This window comes from Phodopus roborovskii, unplaced genomic scaffold (genome assembly GCF_943737965.1).
Source record: "Phodopus roborovskii unplaced genomic scaffold, PHOROB, whole genome shotgun sequence".
NCBI classification, from domain to species: Eukaryota; Metazoa; Chordata; class Mammalia; order Rodentia; family Cricetidae; genus Phodopus; species Phodopus roborovskii.
In genome coordinates, this window is record NW_026126434.1 from 4,985,905 (window position 1) to 5,006,815 (window position 20,911).

The window sequence follows — 20,911 nt, forward strand, 5'->3', positions numbered from 1 at the left end:
TTCTCCGAGATTTAGGAAAATGCACAGGGACAAGTAAGCTTGCCAGTCCCAGATCCAAGATGTGGACAGGCTCAAGTTCCAACCTCCATACCAGAGCAGTCTCAGCCCTACAGTAGATACAACAGAGATAGGGGAGGGAATAATCTAGACACTAAAAGGATCCAGAGGGTGCATGTATCTCCTGCCTATCAAAATAAATTCAGCACTCTCTGAAAGAAGGTAATACACACACACACACACACACACACACACACAGCTAAATGTTCCAGAAATACAAAGACAGAAAAATATAATGCAGAATCAGGTCTAGAAATGACAGGAAAATCAGATAAAAGCTATTATAGATAGAAACCTGTTACAAATTAAAGGAAAGATAGAGCATACAGGGGAAAATATTAAAAATATACAAATCTATGACAGAGCTTCTAGAACTGGACAGTGTAGTGTCTAGCATAAAAATGACTCATTGAATGAGAGTAATTAAAGGTCACAAGCACAGGAAAAAGAGTTGAAAACTAGACAAGAAAAAATTCAGACAAGCGTGAAAGCAGAAATAACAGTTTCCTGTGTGTATATCAGTGTAATCAGTATATCAGAAAGAGAAGGGGAAGGAGAAGGAAAATGGATTTGAACAAATAATTTACAAGTTTGATGGAAATTAAGGTGTTCTAGTCAAACCCAACAAAATCCAAATAAGAAATCATAAAGAACCCACATTTAGGACAACTGTACCTAATGACTGAAAAAATAGGAATAAAACCTCTTTAAAAATATTATTTATTTGTTTGGTGTGTGTATGTGTGTGTGTGGGGGGAGGTATTGTAGGAATATATTATGTAAAGTATGTATGTGTGTGTGTGTCTGTAGGTGTGTAGTGTGTGTATATGTGGGTAATGTGTGTAGTGTGGGGGGTGTATGTGTATAATGTGTGTGTGTCTGTAGGTGTGCAGGTCGTGTGTGTGTGAGTGTGTGAGTGTGTATGTGTGTAGTGTGGGGCTTTATGTGTGTAATGGGTGTGTGCATATGTGTGTAGGTGTGTAGTGTGTGTGTATGTATTAGTGTGTGTGTGTGTGTAGTGTGGGCATGTATGTGTGTAGTGTGTGTGTGTGTGTGTGTGTGTGTGTATGCATGTATATCTGTCTGTAGGTATGTAGTGTGTGTGTGTGTGTGTGTGTGTGAGTCACAACACACATTTTGAGACCAGAGGAGAAATTTCAGGACTCAGTTTCCTCCTTTATTATGTGTGTTCCTGGATGAAGTGTAGGTTTCAGGCATGGTGGCAAATGCCTTTATTCACTGAACCACCTTGCAGACCCTCAATAAAAAATCTAAGAAGCACTGACATAGGAAAAAAGACTATGGGTAAAGGAAATCAAAACAATTGATGTGCTCAAAACTTGCTGCCTCCCCACAGAGTGGACTGGGGTGTAACTAAGTGGTGAAGCATTTGCTTTGTATGTATGAGGCCCTAGTTCCATCCCCAGATAAGAAACATTAATAATAAGAATAATTAAACACAAGAATCTTGAAAGTACTGTAAGGACAACAACAAAATCACAAATTTACCTTTAAAACCATAACCCTAAAATCAGTGAATATATCTATTAATCTTCTTTCTACTGTGATAAGAGAACATCAAGGGCTGAGTAATTTATAAGGAGCCAATGTATTAGCAACTGGTTCCAGAGACTAAAAGATCCAAAATCAATGGATTAAGTCTGGTGAGATATACTTGATATACCACAATGAAGGGCAACTAGAAGTCCAGAGAAAAAGGTCAGGAACCAAATTAATCTTTGAATAAGGAACACACTCCAGTGATAATGGCATGAAGCCTTTAATGAAGATGTTACTCATGTACCTAAATATGGTCATTTGAATAAGAATGCCACCCATGAGCTCACGTGTTCCCAGTGTTGGTGCAACTGTTTGGAAAGGATCAGGAGGTATGGCCTTGTTTGAGAAAGAGTGTCACAAGGGTCAGGCTTTGAGATTTTATAAGATTCCCACATTCCCAGGGTTCTCTGCATGCCTCCTGTTTGTGGATCAAGATATGAACTCTCAGCTGTCCCTGCATCATGCCTTCCCCCTGCCATTATGGACTCTAACCCTTTGAAACTAAACCCAATTAAAAACTTTCTTTTATAGGTTGCCTTAATCATGGTGTTTTTTTTCTCAGCAGTAGAAAAAGTAACTAATACAATAAACTCCTCACAGGAATCACCTCAGTCAGCACTGCCACATTGCAGTTCAAGCAATGTGGGGGACGTATTCAAACCATAGCAATATCATTTAGGAAGGTTGGTGAAAGCTTAGGCATACAAAACTGGGTGAAACACAGTGGAAATGGTATACATATTGATTTAAAACTTCCTTTATGCTGTGTACTCAAAAGTAAAGGTATGGAGTGAGGATCCACAAATAAGAAAGAAGTGGTATTTGTTTCTCTTGGTCTATGTTACCTCACTCATTATTATATTTTCAGGTTCCATCCATTTTCTTGCAGATTTTATGATTTTATTTTTTCTTACATCTGAAAACTAGATTTCTGCTTTGAGAAAACCAATGAAGGAGCTCTAGAAATAGGGAATGACATTAGTGGTATGAAGGGAGGTAGGAAAAAATGGGAAGGGAAATTTTAACTGGGGAATGGACAGGGTGGATAATACAGGAGGAGAAAGGAAAAAGAGAGGCAGATAACACCTACAAGGGTGTCTGGAAAAACACAAGGCAAAATTGTTTGTTTCTAGACAGGGTTTCTCTGTGTAGCTTTGTAGATCAGGCTGACCTGGAACTCACAGAGCTCCACCTGCCTCTGCCTCCCAAGTGCTGTGATTAGAGGTTTGCACCACCACTGCCTGGCTGATAATGTTTTATAATCTTACTTAAAAATGTGTGTGTGTGTGTGTGTGTGTGTGTGCATGTGCATGCACACACACACACACTTTCCTCAATAGTGTAATAATGACACTTTTATTTTGAGGCAACCAACAGCTGTCTAATTAGACTCATGGTCTTCTTAATAGGAGGGAATTAAAGTCTGGTACTATAAACCTACCCAATGAGATCATGGAGGAGAATCCACTACTGCTATTTTCCTAAACCAATGTATTTTCTAATTATATTCTAAATATCCTTGTACATACAAATGGGTGTATGTACATCATCAAAAAAATTATTTTTTGCAGCAGATAAAACCCCTCACAGAGATCTAGAATGAGTGAGCATGGGGTTTCCAGCCGCAATGGATACATCTACAACACAATCCTTACACTTGAGGCTCAGGGAACATCATAGAAAAGAGATGGAGAGATTGTAAGACCAAAGGACCACGGCACTTGTTGAGACATAATGTCTTCTAGACATCACAGGGAAGCCCATTATATTTTGTTGATGTTCTGCCTAAATGAGTCTGCATAATGACACCAATTGACATGCATTCGTGAATGAAGCAATTTCACAAGGCCTACAGAGTATCATGAATCAGAAGAAGAATCAGTTCTCTCCCCTGAGCCCCAGATTAACAGATTATCCAATTGCAAGTGGTAAGTCAAAAACACACACACATTCAAACATTAAATGGACTCTACTGAGAAATATGGATATAGATGCATATATATGTATATAATAATAATAATAATAATAAAGAGGTCATAAATTTGAGAGGGAGTGAGGGCCACAAGAGAGAGTGGTGGAAATGATAACACTCATGTATGTATAAAAGAAAAAGTTAATTTAAAAATTAAGTAAAATTCCAGGAAAATAATTAGGTCTAAGTATGTTACAGAAAAAAATTAATATTTTTTTAAGAATTAGAAATTCATCCACCTATTAACAATGTACATGTTTATGAATAATATGTTAGGCTTTAGACAATTATACCTTCAATACTGTTTATCTTATTTTACTTCATATATTAAATATCATAAACTGCACCTATTAATGGGGCTACCATGTCATGTTTTTCTGGAGCGTTTAAATCAACTTAAGCATATTTATCTCCTCCTCAAATATTTCTTATTTCCTTATGATGAAAAACATTTAACTCTTTTTTCCAGACTTTTAGAATATATTAAATATCATTGTAATATATTGAATTTTATACTTGAATGAAGCAACTCTTTAATGTGGATAAAAATACTTGCTTCCAAGGTAATTGTCTATTTAGAGCAAAAATATTAACAATGTATACTAGGTTTAGGATGTGTGCACAAATAAAACCTATGGCAGAGGGCTTGAAGATGGAGGTATTATGCAATGGAATTGCATAATTTTATTATTATATTATATTATCATTATTAAATTATTATTTAATTATTAATTAATTATTATATTATATTATTAAAAAATCAATATGCATTCACATGTATATTATGTAAATAGAGTGGGCATTGTGTACCCTGCAACAACCACTGATACTATAATAATAATTATCCAATAAAGATATTAGTATAAAATATTAAAACATATTCAAATTTCCAAGGAACAGATAGACAAAAGAAGAAAGAATATAAAATAAATAGAAAACAAATGTTAACATGACAGGTTTGAATCAATATGTAAATTAAATACTACAAGAGAAAGACAGAAATTGATTAACAATCAAATCTAACTAAATCATACCTAGAAAACTTCTCTTTAGGAGGGTGGGACACATGGACCTATAGGTTCAATATAAATGTATACATCTATTAAAGCTTAAACAATAAAAAACAATAGTAAACTTCCTTTTAAGTACAGAAGTATGCACCTATCATCTATCTATTTATGTATTTCCAAATAAAATCATAGAAAAACACAGTGTGTTAAAAGGCAAAGTAGATGAAGGCAAGAAATATAGTTGGTGAGAAAATGAGATATTTCACAATGATAAAAGAGTCAATTAATGAAGAAAAAAGTAATCTCAAATTTAAGTGGAAAACGCCAGACTTGTATAATTGCATTTGGATGTGTCTATCTCATCACTCAGCAACTGACAGACCAGGAGGAAGGTCAGTGAGGGAGAGAGAAGGCTTCTAAGGGTAAGCACAACTTGGGCTTATTGCATGCACAGCAACCAAAGTATGTGTACTCTTTTAAACATGTATCAGGTTAGATCATGTAACAGCTTTGATGAGTTAACCTGGACTCAGTCTGTATCATCTGGTCACAGCAGTTAAAATGCAAGTAAAAACATTTTCCCTCTCATACCAGTATTTATGAAAATGGTCACAGCCTTCAAATGAAAATCTATGTTGAGGAGTAAAATATTTAGAAGTTAGTAAAATCATAGCATATTACATTCTGTGTACAAATTTTAAGTATATGTATGCACGTGTGTGTGCATGTGTGTCTGTGTGCACACACCCATGTACTATGTGCATGCAGTGATCTGCATAGGTCAGAGAAAGGTAATTGAATCCCCTAGAACTGGAGTTAAAAGGCAGAATAGCTGGGCTCTAGTGGAGACATAATGGCCCTGGCTGTTATTAATGATGTTCTCATGCTGGTGTCTGTGGATTTCTGGGTTTGTTTTTGTTGGGTGAGTGTTTTGTTCCTTGGTTTCTGTTTGCCTTCTGGACTTTCAAAGAGTTGCCTTTTTAATGGTCTGCTCAGCTCATGTGTTCACAGGGAATGCCTGCTGCTATTGGAGGCAGGGATGCAGGAAGCAGTGTGGGGAGGGAAGTTAGGAGAGGATGGTCTTTGGGATCCATAGGGGATGTGGGCAGGGAAGGAAGGGAAGCTTTAGCTGTTGATCTGTTGCAGCAATGGGAACAAGACTGAGGGACTGGGCTTAGGGGAGCAGAAAAAGACAGAGGATAATGTCTGTGGGCAGCCTGCCTGGTTTTCTCCTGGTATGGCCTATGCAAAATAAATAAATCTTTAACAAATAAAAGTATATGAATATTTCAGTTGATTAAGAAAAAAAAACACAATTTATGAAACTTTAACTAGAAAAATGTCTCAACAAACTTAGTAACTTTTGTAACTGATACAAGGACCTATTTAAAACCAGCACCAAATGCTACACAGTTCTGTAAGACTGTAGAGTTACTTCCTAAGATAAGGAACAATTTTTATTTTTATTTGACATGATAGTGAAAGTTCTAAATAAAGCAAGAAAGAAAAAAGGAAAAAAAATGGAGCTTGGGGGTGGACAAAACAGTTGTATTAATAATATACGGATGTTATTCATAGAAAATGCTTAGAATTTACTAACATTGGTAACATTACTCTATTGCTAAGGCCTTAGAATTTAAGATAATTATACATAAACAAATGTTATTTTTATATACTAGAAAAGAGTAACAAAAATAAAATTTGGGAATTCATACATAAGAGACATGATTTTAAAACTTTCCATTCTGAAAACTTAAAAGACTGTTTAAGAAAGGATAAAATAATTGAAAATGCACCTAAGAAATGGTGACACTAATGAACAAGACAATTAAATATTGTTCTGCAAATTTATCTTCATTTAAATCAAATTTTCTACCAAGCTTTTGAAAGAAGTGTTTATCATCTAATTCTAGTGTTTATCAATAGCTTGTAATATTTGGATTATATTTGAAAGATAACAAAGTTTTAGGACTTAGCAGTACCTGACTGAGTACCAATGTAAGATACATACACATAAGGGGAGATACTGTGAAGCAAATAGAACTATCAACTAACAAGGTCAAATAGAAACTTAGAAATAAACTCAAAGTATATTTTGATCAAGTGTCTAAGGCATATGAAAAGAGAAAGGTTAATGCCTTCAACAGATGATGTTGGAACAACTCACCATCATAGAGAAAAATAAAAACTAAATTTTAACCCTTGCCATGCATTACACCCAAAAATCTAATTCAAGATGGACCATACATCTAAAAATAAACACTAAAACCCTAAATGTTCTGAGGGAAAACATTTGAAACTTTGGGGTAGCCATTTGCAATTTTAGTCAGGGTACACAGATTTTGAAGTATAAAGAAAAAGAAAAGAACTTTAGACTTGAGCAAACTCCAAGAGAAGGTAGATCAAAGAAGAAAAGTTAGGTTTGTAAAGAAGCTGCCACCAGACTCCCTTTCTTAAAGCTTAAAATTTCGAACTATAGGGAGAGACAGGTTCAAAGGGGTAAATGACTAGCAATGTTGTTTTTAAAGCAAGAAGAAGCCATGGCAGTTACAGGTTGAAGACAGGGTGTCTGTTTCTGTTTGGGTTCAGCACCAAATCAGGTAGATAAAAAATCAGTTGTATCAAGAGTTAAGAACAGCAGTGGTGGTGTATGCACACCTTTAATCTCAGCACTCTGAAGCAGAGGCATGTGTAATTCTGTGAGTTTCAGGAAAGTTCCAGGGCACCCAGGGCTACACAGACAAAACAAAGAAGCAAACAAAAAAGTTAAAAATCTACACATCATCTATTTTTTCTCTCTTCCAATCCTTTCTTCTCTCCCATCTCTCCCCAACTCTCTACCTCCCTCTTTCCTTTCTTCCTGTTTTTAGGGAAAACTAGTATGTTTGTTTTTATTTATGTGCATATGTCTGTGTGTATTGCACACCTGCCCATGGAGGCCAGGAGAGGGTATCTGGTCCCCTTGAGATGGAGGTGCAAGTGGTTCTGTGTCCTGGTCTTCTGCAGAAGCAGCAAGTTTTCTTAACTAATCCATTTCTGCAGTACTCCTTCTTTCTTTTCCTCTTGCTCTCTCCATAGAGTCATAATTCTTCTGAGGGTGGGAATTGTATCTTTCTCTTTTGTTCTTTCTTCAGTAGGGCATAGCATGGTGCCAAAATCACACAAGACACTCAACAAATTAACAGTGAATGATTAATAAAGACATCCACATATAAGAGGAGGGTAGGGCAAACTACATGTTAATGTTTAAATATGCCAATATCCAGGTTGCAAGTCAAAGATTTTAGTTAGCTTCATTGTTCTGAGATAGGGATCAAGTGTTGGCTCTGCTACACGTGGCAAAGTTTATCATCTTGACTTCTCTCAGACTGTCCTCGCCTGTGTTAGAAAGGGACTGTTGAGGTATGCTCAAACAGAATCCTGATAGGTGGAGTGTGTGCCATTAAAGTAAATGAAACAGAAATAAATAGTACTTCTGTTCCTAAGTTCTCTGGTATTGGGATGGGTGGGCTATGATAGGGCTGGAAAGTGTAAGAAAGATGACTTTGCTCTCATGTCTGTGTAACATTTCCAGTAGCTGTCATTGAACTCCTTATCATTAAAAACTATTTAGCAGAGAACACTAATGAACAGTAAAGCAGACCTGTGTCTTTGCTACCTGTGTGGCATGCATACCAAACAGGTGTGTCCTGGTTAACTCTGGAATCTCTGTCTGGCACATGTGGGAGAGAAACTAAGGGAAGTGGATCCTGGACACTCTTTACAGCAGTGCTGGGAAATGGATTTTCTGGAACTCTTCTAAACTAGCTTTCAGAATGCCCCTGCCCTTGTGTGGTTCTTCTAGACCTGGAAGCCCAGGGCAAAGGCCTGACAGCAACAGCTGCTGAGGATTCCCTGCAGAGGAGAATGAAAGTCAAACTTGCTTGCACATTCAAAGGGGATTATTAACAGAGCATGTGGATTTCTTCCCTGGATCTTTGCAGCAAAAAGCCTATGTTTCTTGAATAATAATGATTTCACTCTCTTCCATCATGTCTTTCTGACCAGAGCTCCAAGATATTGTATTTTGTCTTTTGTCCACATACGAAAAGGAGAGAGGAAAAAACATGCATATTTCTTATAGAGATTGACCATCCTTTTCGTCCTGGGATTAGCCTATTTTTTTCTGGCATCCTCATATTCCCCTCAGTCAAAGGTGAACAATGGGCCACATTGCTTCTCCTAGTGTCAAAACTGCCCCTACCAAGTGCCTAGGTAAAAGGACCTTTTGTTGTTTTTATACATCTATGACACAAGTAGCACATGCTTTAAATAAAAATTAGAAAGCACATACACAGGTGCATATATGTGTATACATATTCCCAAAGCAAACCCAAACCAGCAAATAAAGACAGAAGTCATTATAAAAATATATTCAGTTTGCATTATCTAGGAATGTAATCCCATTACACACATGTGAATTTGTGGAGTTGCATGTTTATGTACATACACACACCTGTACACACAGAGATGTAAGTATATACTAAGTGTTTTGTGTTTTTTGCATTGGTATGATTATCTTCCTGAGTGTTCTGTCCATGACTCTCATCATTTTAAGATCTTTTAAGTGTGCTGTTGCACTGCTATTTCATGTCTGCCTGCCAATCAATGTGTTCAAGGTTTGCTTCTTCTAACAGCATAGGTACACAAGATTTTCAGCCTTAAATGTAGGGTCGAATATCAGTCCACACAATTGAGACTTGCATGAATATTCCTTGGTGTTTTCAGTGTTGGCAAGGCTTATCCTTCCAAAATTACCAATAGAGCTCATTTGATTTCTTTCAAACTCACCAACCTGGAAACAAAGAGTTGGGTGATTTATTTGGCAATCCCAGTCAGTAAAATAAGATGAAGAAAGGGAAGCCAAGAGTTGCCTTTTGGGACCTCGAGCTCCATAACAGAGACCTTCAGAGAGATATGATCCAACTGTATCACAGAGGCCAGGCAGTTGGGCTTTTATTTCTTCCCATAAAATTTTGAGAGTTACCACTGACATATTAATTTACTGCCCCCTGAAGACCAAGAAAACACCTGTGACCAGAGAATGTCCATAAGTATCGACTCAGGGAGCCATTAGACCTTATGAGAACTGTCTAGAGTGATCTACAGAGTACACCAGAGGCCCTGGAGGGGCCAAACCATGTTTTCCTCCGTGCCTACTCAGTTCCTTGGCTCTCACAGTACCTATTTTTCTGATACCTGGGTTATCACCATAGCATTCATTTTCCAACCTTTTCTTTTTCACTGTCCTCTGACACCTTAGCACAATTGTCACCCTGGAACCTATAGTACATAAAAACATAGCCACAGCCATCTTTTCTATGTCACAGTCTTCAAGCCATCCTCTGTCACTGGCTGTTATCAAAATTACTTACTTCAAAGTTCATTCCTTAGTTAACTCCACATTTTCTTCTACTCTGTATGTATCTTCTAGACAATCACTGCCTATCACAGCCTTTCAAATGCTACCATCCACACTCATCCTCACATTCAGCTGGCTATCATTACTTCCTGTTTTCTTTCTTTTCTGTATATATTTTCATTTTAAAACATTTATTTTTCACTTCGCATACCAAGTTCCCCCCTCCCCTTCTCCCACCCTCTACCTCCCCCCATCAACTCCTCAGAGGGGGTAAGGCCTTCCTTGAGGAGTCAACAAAGTCTGGCATACCAAGTTGAGGTAGGACCAAGCCTCTCCACCTGTTTCTAGGCTGAGCAAGTCCTGCTACCATGGAGAATGCACCTAGGGTAGGGCCTGGTACCACTGACAGTCCCTACCCCCAACAGATCATGCCACATAACTATCACCAGATTCATATGGTCTAGTTTGGTCCCATGTGGGTCCCCAGCTCAGGTCAGCTGTCTCTGTAGTTTTGCCCATCATGTTCTTGACCCTGCCCTTGTTGATATCATCCTTCCTCCCTTTTTTTTTCAACTCAACTTCAGAAGCTCAGCCCAGTGATTGGCTATGGTTACTGACTCTGCTTCTATCAGTTACAGGATGTGGGTTCTATGATGACAATTAATCTGATTAATTAATCACTAGTCTGATTAAAGGGGAATACCAGTTAGGAGTCATCCTTAGGGATTCCTGAGAATTTCTCTAGCACCAGGTTTCTCCATAACCCCATCAGTATAGTGATTTCTCAGAAAATTGGAAAGCAATCTACCTCAAGACCCAGCAATACCACTCTTGGGCATAAACCAAAAGGATTCACAATCATACCCACAAGGACATTTGCCCAACTATGTTCACAGAACATAGTTATTTGTAATAGTCAGAACCTGGATGCCCATAAACTAAAGAATGGATCTGATAATAAACAACTGAGTGTTCAACACTAAATGAGGTACCTATACCACACAACCACCATCACCACCACCACCATGCCCATAAACTAAAGAATGGATGAAGAAATGTGGTACATTTACACAATGTAGCATTACTGAGAGGCGAAGAAAAAAAGTGACAGCTTGTAATTTGTAGGCAAATGGATGGAACTAGAAAAAAACCATCCTGAGTGAGGTAACCCAGACCCATAAGATAAACAGGGTATGTACTCTCTCATAAGTGAATACTAGATGGAAAGCAAACAATAACCAGGTTACAACTGCAGAGAAGCTAGGTGAAAGGGGGGACCCTAAGAAGGACAAACATAGTGATCCCCAGAAGGGAAAATAGTTAAGCTCTCCTGGGTAAAGTGAGAAGGGGGAGAAGGGAGAGGATGGGGCATGGAAACATGAGATAACAACAAGAATATCAAGTTTAGGGAGGGATGGAAGGGGGAAAGCAATGAAAGAGATAACCTGTTTCTTTTTTCTTTTCTTAAAAAAAAAAATAGAAGAACCTTAACCACTCAGAATAAAGCATACAAGCTCCTCCAAAAGCAGCCAGCCTCACCTATCAACTGCCAATAGCTCTTCAGGAAGGGGTAGAGCCTGGAGACTATTTATCCTCCCTATGAGAATTCGAGCTATTTAGTCTTTCTCAGCTGTGACTTAATGAGTGTAATGACCTTGTTATGTCTAGAAGCAACATTCTTCCCCATCCTCCAACTCTCCCCCACCCCCTTTTTCTTTCTTTCTTCCTTCCTTCCTTCCTTCCTTCCTTCCTTCCTTCCTTTCTTTCTTTCTTTCTTTCTTTCTTTCTTTCTTTCATTCATTTTTTGTCTCCCCAAAACAGCTTCTTGGTGAAGGCTACAATGCTGGTTTGCAAACAGTTTGCATTTGATGGTCACACTATGGCTCTATGCTGTATATCAACTTTGAATGCCTGGAACAGGGTTGAAGAATCGGGAGGACTGAGATATTTACTAAATTTATATGAGGCCTCATTTAACTTTTTTCCCATTTGTAAGCCATCCATAGTAGCACTAAACAACTTCCTAACTCCTTGCATTGTGATATTTCATATCCTTAACATAGGAAAAAATTTTTCTCTTTAAAAGTAATACCTAATTTACCCTTTAAGAATTCCAAGAGTCTCATCAGATCTGCTGATGCCAACAGTATAGGTAGAGCTGTGTGAGTGTAATTAGATTCAGTGACCACATTCAACTGTGCTAGCCAGGATGGCAGGTTTGGAGGGGTGCCCCAGCTATGCTGATTGCACACCTGGGCCTGGGGCCTCTGTGATTGCTTACATGCTGTGTGGCAGCTCCAAACTGCTTTTGGATGATCGAAGTCCACACATTCATCTCCAGACACTGACTTCTTTTTAATGTTTTATTAAAAAATAAAACTTGGGAGTTACATATTAGGGAATAAACCATAGAGCAATGGAGAAATGATCACCTACTCTCTTCTCCACCTTCCCAGATTAAAAAACTGTGCATCACCTTAGTCACTCCTTATTCCTTCTGTGTGTCTCTCTAGCTTCCTCTTAATCTCCCAGAAGACTCTAAGGTCCACTCCAGTTAGTGTGGACTCCATCCTCCAAACCATGATCCAACTCCATTGGCAGTTTTGGATGGGCAACATGGACAAATCTCCTACAACATTTCCACCTTGTTGTCTTTAACTTTTCTCTTCCAGCAACTAAATAGCACCATAAAAAGCTAGACAGCAGAAGTTTCCCAGTTAGGTTGAGATGGAGTTCTTATATCCTATAGCCAAAAGTGTGTGGTGTCTTCAGTAATAGCATCTTACCAAGTAGTCATGCTGTGTAGCCAAGAACAATGACAATAGCCTATGTTGTTTTGGAGACCTCTGGGGACTCCCTAGCAGAACACATACATTTCAATTTTCATGTAATAACCCCCATCTCCTGGAAGAAACATTGTCAACCAATGCAAGATAATTCTGTTAGAATTCTTCTTTAAAGTTGTGTTGTGAAATTAGCTTACTAACTAGTGGATTTCCATAAGGCTTTTTACATATATCCATAGCTTTGATTAACCCATCCACTATCTCTCTCTCTCCTCCATTCACCTAACTCATCGTAGCTTTAGTCCTTTAACTTTTGCTTTATTTCACATGAAGTCTATTATCCCTCCAATTGTTTTTTAAACTGAGCTGTGAGATAGTAGACTGGCTTTTCATATGCCTTTCCTTGGGGTTAGCCTTCCCTCCCATACCCTGGTGTCTCCCATACCCCTGCATACCTCCATGACTCTCATTTGTTTGCCTTATTTACTTGCTATGATTTTTAACAACACTACTCAAAATAGTCATATGTACTATTCTTCCTTATGGAAATTTCTTCATGTTGTCCTCTAGATTATTGCCTATCAGGCTTCTATCACCACTCCCACAAACTCTTCTTGTAAATGCCAACAATGGTGTCTACATTCTCAATGATCCCTCCCTTCTTTACCTTGACTACTGGTTGCATTTGAGCCAGCTCATCACTTTCTTTCCCCTGATGTATGTATGTATGTTCCTCACTTGACCAGAGATACTGTATTTTTCTGGTGAATCTCTGACTACTTAAGTAAATTTGGGGAGTATCTGGGCTCAGCTCTGCCACATCATAACTCTCTTTATATTCAACCCCTGCATCTATTCTTTACAACCCTGACTTTATGAGGGTTGCTGCCAAATTCCAACTTATATCTTTAGTCTAAGCCTTTCCTTGATATCTGGAGTCATATATCCAACTTATACTCAATGGCTCTCCTCTGGTAGGTGTAAGGCATACCAGACCTAAACACTCAAGCTGAAGCCCTCCATCTTCTTATCCAAATTTGTTGAGATTTTATTCTCTCCATCTTAGTAAATGGCTCCATCCTGTCTGTTTCTTAGTGCAAAGCCTGGAGCATTCTCATGCTTATCTTTTTCTTCTACACTATAAATACACTATAAATACACTATAAATAGCAAGCCTTCAAAGCTCCAGCCCCCAATTATGTACAAAGTCAACAACCAGCTTGCCTAAGCATCTCTTATTTCTTTTTTTTTTAAAATAATTTACTTACCTTTTTTATGTGCATTGGTGTGAAGGTGTCAGATACCCTGGAACTGGAGTTACCAGATGTGATCTGCCATGTGGGTGCTGGAAATTGAACCCTGGTCCTTGAGAAGAGCAGGCAGTGCTCTTAAGCACTGAGCCTTCTCTCCAGCCTGCTTCTCTTATTTCTTATCCATTGCCTCATGTTTTTGCCTCTTAAGGTAGTCTTGGCCTTTGCTCTTACAATGTTTGATATCATAGAGTTGGACGATTTAGATCCCACCAGCACTTTCATAACTCAGTGGTAGAAGACTGGAAGGGTTTGTCTGAATCCAGCCACACAATATCAGCCACATAATATTTTTTTCACCCTCTTCTTGGTCTTTGTCTCTGTTGATACTCATTTATTTTATTTTTTGTTTTTGTAGCTCATCAGCTGAGCACTTTTTTTTCTCCAGTTCTACATCCCTGATATTTCCTGACCACTTTATTTAAAACTTTGACCTCTACAACCCATGTCTTCCCACTACTATCCTTAATGAGCCTCATCTTGTTTTATGATTTTGTTTTTGTTTGGTTGGTTTTTGGGGGGTTTTGTTTGTTTGTTTGTTTTTTGTCTTACAACAGCACCTATCATCAACACATGGTATAATATTTTTTAAAGGTGTTTATTATTTTTGTATTTTACTTTTTTATTTTGTTTGTGCTAAAATTAAAGGTTTATTTTATTATTAAGGATCAGGTTTTAGAGCTTACTTGCCCTCAAAAGAAGAGCACCATTTATTTCTTCTACATTTTCCATCCTAGTGATTTCCCTCTGATATTCTCATATTTGATCCCCATTTTCTATTTGTGTTTTGCCATCAACAGCAATTATTCCCCTGAGATATTCCATTGATTGATGTGCATGCACTGGTCCCCAGTGTAAAATGTGTCCCGACTCCTTCTTTCATTTCCCTTCCTGTTTCTCCCCTCTGCTCCCCTCCCCTCCTCTGCCCTCTCTTCTTTTCTTTCCTTCATTAATGTTCTAAATTATTACATATAATAGGAGTCAGTATGATGGCTAAGCAAGCAAAGAAAGCCACCAAGCCTGATGACCATGTAGTCCCAGGAACTATATAGTAGGAGAGAACAGTTGTCCAATTCATACTCATGCACATGAGTGCTACACATAAGAAAGAAATAAATGTAATACAAAATGTATTTTTTAAAGAATAATGAACTTCAAAGATACTTTCCCAGGAGCTTGGAATTTAATTATAAAACTAAAATGCCATCTGATATGGGACACAAAAGTCTCTGATATGGTGTTGGATATATGCAGAAATGAATGTCTTAATTATTACAGACTTAGAGAAAAGCCTTTTAGGAGAAATAAGAATTTTAACCCTAAAGGATGAGTAAATATATTGTTTAGGGCAACTAATTATATACTTCAGTCACACACAAATCTCTAGATAATTTGTTTGAACATAGTAAATGTTTGTTGCTTATGTTAGCTTGATGATAACTATTAGGGCTCCTTCTGGTCAATGCATCCCTCCCCTAGCAATCATGGTCTTGTCGATGTGCTTATAATATCTCCTCTGTAGCCAGGGATAGAAAAGGTTGGAGTTTCTTTTAGGCTACCTTATGTCCAGGCCATAGTCATCTTTTTTATGTAACATCAGTAGAATTTGGGCAGCAGGACTCACTTGTATACATGGAGGCTGGTTATTTGGTGAAAATGAGGGGTCTCTGTTGGAGGTATATGAAGACAGAAGAGAGCTGTTCAGCAAGCAAGTCAGTGGCAGCCAAGGCAGAGAGCCAGGAGGAACAGATGGTTCAGGAAGAAGCAGTGGAGAAATCAGCCTGTGGGAGCTGAGAGGGGATTGCAGGATGACTGTTCTTGAATACACAATGGTATTTCCATTAGATGGCTGCATGGTTAATGAAGAAAACTTGGAAATATTCTAAAGACTAATCCAGTACCTAAAGTTGTTCATTATCTTCTGCAGAAAGAAATCATTCCATTGGTTGTACATAGCTTGCTTGAGGATATTTGTGATCCACAAAATTTAAATTTATGGTCAGATTATACATAATATTTTAAAATATTTATATATTTGTTTTTATGTATATGTACCTATAGGAGTACAGTACCTACAAGAAGAGAACATCACTGAAACTGGAGTTACAGGTAGTTATAAGTCATTAAGTAGGTGCTAGGAACTAAATCCAAGTCCTCTGTAAGAGCAGTGAGAACCCTAAATCCTATGAGCTGCATCTCCAATCCTCTGATAATAATGTGTTTCTTCATTGGATAGTGTATCTTTTGTTGAGAGGCTATGTTTTAAGACAGAGTTTCTCTGTGTGTCTTGGCTATCCTGGAACTTGCTTTGTAGACCAGGCTGGCCTTGCACACAGAGATCCCCTTGCCTCTGGCCCTAAGCACTGGAATTAAAGGTGTGCTCCTCCACTGCCAGGCCAGGCTGAGTATTGCATCTTTAATATTTACCTACAAGCACAAATGCTACCAAATTGTTATCACTTAAAACCTTTTTTATGCATTCATTATTTTGTTAACTATTTACCAAACATCTCCTAATGCAGCTATCTTGGTCAACTCCAAATACAAAGTAAAGAAGCACATTCCTGGATCCTTAAATAACTTAGATTCTAGCTGGAAAATTTAATAATAAACAAGTAAACATACAATTGACACACAGTTTCAGACTGAGCTGAATGTGAGAGAGAGTAATTGAGGAAGGGGTGCTTATAGGATAGCTTCAGAAAAGACCATGGGAACTTTATGTAGAGTCCTTCCTGACTTGTAGTTGTGGGAGAGGAGCATTTTAGACAGAAGGAGCAGAGTGTGTATCCTGAAAAAGAGACCTCCTGCAAAAAGACACTGAAATTTTGTAGACTCATAATAACATAATTCAAGCTATGTTTGCAAGGCATCTCTAACTGCTGCATTGTAAATTGATCAGAAAGAAACATGAGTAGACTCAGTGAAAAAGCAGATGATGTGGGTGTCCTCAGTTGGAATGAGACAGTAGATTGATATCAAAACAGTGAGTATGTGTGGTTAGCTTATGTGGATTCCACACTTCTAGAAGTATGTGATTCTGTGTGCTTTGTTTCTCTGTTGGTCCCAGAATACAGCATTTTATAGGGATGGTGTATGGATTTGTTTTAGTGTGACCTTACTCAGGGTGCATTGGATGTATTCTCAGCCACTCAGGGGCTATGAGAACACTTACGACTATGAACTTCTTATGACCAGCCTGCAAAATGAGAACTGTGTTCTTCAGGATGTTGAATTAGAGAACAGTGATGAACCATTCTCAGCTTCATTAATACCTGACAAGCCAGAACATTTCTGAGAGTGGAATGGAAATGTATAGCTCTGTTGAGGAGACAGAAACATCTATAAATAAGACAAACAAGTGCGCTTGGGATTACAGGTTCATTAATGAATCCATGGACCTTTGAGAGCAAGAGATGCATTTCAGCAATTGTCATAAATAGGTCTGTTTACAAAAAGGACGATGACCTTGGAGCTGACATATTGTGTCACACAGTGCTATTGGCACACTAGTCTTTTGAGATTACAATGAGTGCAATTCTGACTCTAATGGGCTTCAAGAAAAGACTGTAAAGGAAACTTCATGTCTTCTCTCTTATTGGACTTTATATAGCTCCTCTGAGGCAGACCTCCTCTGTCTCCTGTGTCTTGCAGACTTCAATGATGCAATAACTTAGTATATGTTTCTTTGATATATTTCTTTGACATTATGACAAACCAAAGCTTTAATTCCACCATGTCTATAAATAAAGCAAACTGCCATCTAGAATAGCATCTTCCAAACTGAAGACTTCTAATGTGTGTTAAAGAAGCCCCATGACAAAGTTGTCATTTCTATCTCAGACTGGCCAGAACCATACTTCACTCTTACCAACTTCTGGATACATAATGACATTATTCAATATCTCTTTAATTTCCCACTGTAAAGTACTTTTATAGAAGATGAGAATCTGTCTTACTCTGAGAAAGGTTCTAAGAGGTAGTGTTGTCCATACCCGTTTTGAAAGAAAAGCACACAGAAAGAAGAGAGACATGAGATTCTCCTTTAGATAAAGTCCTTCTGCAGGGAAAAAAAGAAAAATTGATACCAAGATACCAACCTGGGGGCAACTTTGTAGTATTTCATGTCTGTTAAACTTTTACTACATGCTAGGGACTGAACTAAATATTTTACAAGAACCAATTCATTTCACAAGATAAGCAATATTAGTTTTTTTTTATTGCATACTAGAAACAGGGGCTTAGGAAAGCCACTTGTTTGATGCCCCACAGTTGGCTGGAACAATTCAGTTCCATGCAGCTGACTCCATATTTCAAGTATGAGCCATTTGCTCATTCATGGTAGTAGCTTTTTCTCTCCAGACAGTCCTCCAGGAGAAGCACTGATTTCCACGTTATGAGGGAGGAAACTGAAGTGGACAAGTTTAATGCAGAAATGAGGACATATGTTTGGATTCCCACATACATGTAAAAAGCTGGATATGGCAGTTGAAACTCTAGTGCTGGACAGAAAGAGAGGAGAATCCCAAGGGAAGGTGGGAGTTTGGCTAGTTAGTGTATCCAATAAAGTGGGCTTCAGGCTCAGTGAGAGACTCTATCTCAAAAGATAAGAGTGTTGATTGAGGAAGACACCTGATAAGAGCCTCTGGCCTCTACAGGCATGCATGCACATGTGTGCACAGGTGCTTGTATATACATATGCAGGTACCCACACAGGCAGTTATGTATACTACAACCTACCATACCTATACAGAGTTGAACCACAATTAAATATTAAGGAAATGTTGCTGTGAAGGGCAGTCTTGCATTTCTACTGAGGCTCCTTGAGTACAGGGTACTTCCTTCCTTGGAGGAGTGTTGGAACATGATCCTTGAATGAAGCTGTGTGAGGAGATTTCTGAAACCTTGTGAGGAAACCCCAAGTAGGCAAGACAAGAATCTTGTAACCTCTGCTCCTTGGTGACATGGGTTGTTCTTGGGATGTGTAGTGAAAAGAGGCGAACTTGCTTCATATTATTCATTACAGCTGGCTATTGTTATTTGTTTATATGCTTCCATGGAAAAAAACTTGGTTTTGCCACATGAGGGTTTTCCTTGCAATGGTATACTTTACTCAGGTGGCTTCTCTTAACCCTCAGAGTATAAATTGCCTGATGCTCTGAATAAAGTTGGCTATTGCATGGAACTTGTCCAGTCTTCTTCATTTTTAGGATCAGCTATCCCACATTCATGGTGCTAACTAGTGCTGCAAGCACTCTCATTTCTCATCTTGTCACTTCAAAATCCCTCCCCAGATAAGCTTTTATGTGAATGTTATTCAGTAGCAGAATTCTGTAATAATCACAAAACTAAAAGTCACTTGTTGAGATTTCAGTGCCTCCAGCTCAGAACTAAAGGAGATGGCTGTATAAAGTGAAGGTTTCAACACTAGGTGTATAAAGGCAAGGACATGATTGCTTCAAGTTGAGGTTGGGAGGAAGGTTTCTTATTGTAGATATGAGGGATAATGCAGTCAGGGAATTTGGAAGAGTCCAGAGCAAGGAGAGAAAACAGTCCACTGAGCAAGGCCAGTAAACTGAACTGGGCCATGAAAGGGGTTGGTGATAACAAGAGAGGAAGACAACAGAGGACCAAGAGAGGCCATGGCCAAAATGAAAGGATTATACAGAAATAAGAAGCTGAGGGAATGGAAGCCCATGAGCTGGAAAAGTTTTGGGTGGGACGTGGGGTGAGAAGAGCCTCAGGTACTGAGTGAGCCTGGAAGGCAGCCTGCACTTTGGAATGCATCACAGATAGCCATTTGCCACAATTTTCTTTTGGATATGACTGCCCTCCATGAGCAATGGTCTGAATTAGGAAATAAGAATCTTGTGATGGAATAAAATGGCATTTCAAGTCATAGTCAAAGGCAGTCATGGCAAAGAGCTGTTGAAGAGATGGTATAGGTAGCAGAATCTGAGGGGCCTTAGAGCAGAGACAGGAGCATAGAGTCACCTCTCCCTACTGTGCCTCCATCAGCAAAGCCTTCCTGGATTCCCCACTGAGGAGAACTCTTTCCATTTTTCCTGGACACTTCCCCATACTCCATCTAACACTCTCTACCCAAGTACATTTGTTAGAAAAATTGAAATATGAAAAACATAACTGATGTCATTTTTGTCTTTGAGGTTCTCTGTGAACTAAGCCTATTTAGACCATAGGAGATGTCACAAGCAATAACTAAAACTAAGGAAGAAGTCAGAGTGGAGCCATTGGGCACATGTCTCTAGCACCTTCCTGCTCAGAGCCTTATTATTTATATCCAGGAGATGATTGCCTATCAGACACTCAGCAGCACCCTCTGATACCTGTACCTGGCTAGGTCTGTGGGGTAAGATGAGGGAGGCTTAAGACCATGAGAACCCTGCTGAGAAACAGAAAGAGATCAAAAGATTTGCAAGAAAAGTGTAATGATACAACTGTACCACTCACACTAAGTCCGACCCGCCTCCCATCTTGCCCAAGATCAAACCTGGAGTTTGTGGCTGTGAGTAGCAGGGGAAATCATCATCATTGTTTTATCTTTCATCCTCCTGTCAAATGTCAGACACAAATCATGTGGGACCAAAAGGTTAGGCTGTGGTAAATGTCCTGTGTCTCTAATCAAAGGTGACAGGAGATAAATAGGCTTGATAACCTTGAGAAATTCCATTTCCTGAACATCTTTCAGGCTGTTTCATGAGGGATGTCCACATCACTTTCACATCCCTTCTGCTGTCACCTGATAAGGTCAAAACATCTAGTTCCCAGAAGACAATTCCCTGTGAAGAAACTGC